This window comes from Trematosphaeria pertusa (genome assembly GCF_010094035.1).
Source record: "Trematosphaeria pertusa strain CBS 122368 unplaced genomic scaffold BU26scaffold_19, whole genome shotgun sequence".
Classification (NCBI taxonomy): domain Eukaryota; kingdom Fungi; phylum Ascomycota; class Dothideomycetes; order Pleosporales; family Trematosphaeriaceae; genus Trematosphaeria; species Trematosphaeria pertusa.
Window position 1 is genome coordinate 861,085 of NW_022987230.1, and position 2,949 is coordinate 864,033.

Genomic DNA, 2,949 nt, shown 5'->3' on the forward strand with positions numbered 1-2,949 from the left:
ACCTAATTTTATAGTAGGCAACCTTGTCTACGTTAAACCTTATAGCTTTTTAATAGATTAGCCTAGTATAAAGCTAGATTAATAGATATATAGCTCTTACCTAATTATTACTATAAAGAGTTACTTTTTCTAGCTCTAGCTATCTATATATATACGTATATATAACGTCTTCTATACTAATTAGTTAAGAAAAGTCTTAGAGCTATTACTAGAGTAGGTAGAGCCTAAGTAGCTACCTATTAAAGTTAATAGTAATCTAGAATAGCCTATATATAAAATTCTAGATAGCTGTCTTTATTAAAATTATTTTTAATACTACGCTATATAGGTTACTTATAATTCTAACTCTACCTAGTATAATACTATAGGCTTTATTAACGCTCTCTATAAAGTAAGAGACTTTTATATAGTATACCTAGATAAGCTAGAGCTGCTATTATAATTAGATACTTAAATTAAAGTGTATAAAAAAGAGAAGACTCTAGAGAAGATAGTAGAGAATTTAAAATTTATAAGAGTAGAAGATATAAGAGTAACGCAAAGGCGCTACTAAGAAGAGAGTCTATAATAAAGCCGCTCTACAGACGTAGAAATAAGCCTTCTAGCTTAAATCTCTATAAGAATAGAGTAACTAGAGAGAAGGTAGTAGCTATAAAAGCGCTTCTAGTTTAAAACTAATATAAATATACTTACTATAAGCTAAAAGAGATAGTTAAGAGTATAACGCAAAAGTTTTAGAAGAAGAAAAACCTAGAAAGCGTATTTTAGAGCTTAGAGACAAGCTCTCTCTATAAGAGAGAGTAATATAATAGTCTAGTTTAGAGATTTACCTTAGGTTATATAACTTTAGGTTACGTAATCTTATTACGTAACTTAGCCTAGCGTCTTAGTACTTAGCACCTCTATATATAGAGCTTCTTAGAGCCTTTTCTCTACTTCTTACCTTTAGATAGCTAAATTTAACCTAACCTACTCTACTAGCATCTCTTATTCTTATAGCTCGTAGAGATAGTACTACCTATAGCTAACTTACCTAGCTAGGTATTCTAGAGGCGCTTATAGTAGTAGAGACCGCGAACCTAGCTCTTATACGTAGGCGCGTTACCTACTAACTATACTCTAAGAGCTTATAACTAAAGGCTATAGACTAGATTCTTATTATTAACTTAATATTTATTACTTTCTACTACTTAGCTAGCGCTATAGTAATATTATAGCTATAGTAGACGTATTATTATTAGAGATATATAAAATTAAGTAAAACTTAAAGCTTTATAGAAGTATCTATAAGCCTAGTAATTCTAATACTATACTTAGCTACTTACGTAAATTATTATCTAATAATAAGTAAGCGCTTTATAATAAGCTATTTTAGAGTAGTTAGATATATTAGAGTAAGATTATATACTAGCTATAGATAGAAAGAGATATTTAAGTATACTAATCTACTATTAGTTAGCTATTAAAGAATTATAGGTAGAGTAAGCGCGCTCTATAGTCTATATTAATACTACGTAATAAGAAGCTCTATAAGACTTATTATAGGTATATAAGGTAATTTATTACTACTAATTTAGTATTTCTTAATAAGTCTATTTTTAATAAGAAGACTAGCTAGTAGTATAAAGCGTATACTCTAATTAGGTTTACTAATTAATATTTCTAGAACGTATAGCGTAGTAAAACTTAGACTATTCTTCTAGTATATATAGTTAATAGTTATCTACTCTATACTAGTATAAAAAAGAGCTATTTTAGCTATAAGAACTTTCTTAATTAGATTTATAATTTACTATTACCTATACTCTAGATAGCGTATAGCTAGAAGCCTATAGTTATAATACTTAATAACGTCTTAATTTATATAAACTATAATAGTCTAGTTTAGAAATTTATCTTAGGTTACGTAATTTTATTACGTAACCTAGCCTAGCGTTTTAGCGCTTAGTACCTCTATATATAGAGCCTCTTAGAGCCTTTTCTCTACTTCTTACCTTTAGATAGCTAAATTTAACTTAATCTACTCTACTAGTACTCTATTCTTATAGCTTATAGAGATAGTACTACCTATAGCTAACTTATCTAGCTAGGTATTCTAGAATACTTATAGTAGTAGAGACTACAAACCTAGCCCTTATATTATTTAAAGGTTAATACTCTTTTAGCTAGAAACGGTAGCATAATACTAGGCTAAACTAAGTAGCTTTATAAGAAGCGTTTACTAATAGCTATACTAAGAATTAGAGCTATAAGAGCCTAGTTACTTACTCTAAGAATTTATTAATATTACTAATTAATTACTTACCTCTTAGCGCTATATAAGACCTACTAGCAGATCTAGTTAGTAGTAGAAAAGATACTACTAGTAGTAAGCTAAAGAGAGCTATAAGAGCTCTATATATAGAAGAACTTCTATAGAACTTCTACGTATAAAAACCTTCTCTCTTTATAAATTATAAAAAATCGATAATTCTCTACTCTACTAGCAGAGCTAACAATCTCTCTACCCTACTAGTAGAACTAACAACTTACTACTCTGCTAGTAGCTAAATACCTTCTCTCTTTACTTCTTTCTTAATTAAAAAAGCTAAATAAATCTAAATACTATAGAAGAACTCTTATAAAGCTAATCTAGAGATAGAACCTTAGCTTTATAATACCTCTTTACTCTAATAGTTCTTAAATTTAAAGTAGTAAGCCTACTAGTAGAATATACTAATTAATATTTCTATTATAAAAACTCTATTTAGCAACACAACACAATAACTAATAAGAATTAGAATAATAACTTTAACTAGAAGCTTATAAGGCTCTACTAGAGCTTAGTAATACTAGAGCTATTATTAGCCTTAGGTTTATATATACTCTCTACCTCTACTAAAGAGCTTTAAGAGCTCTTTCTAGAAACGCTAGCTAAAATTATTAATAAAATAGTTAGCTAATTATATA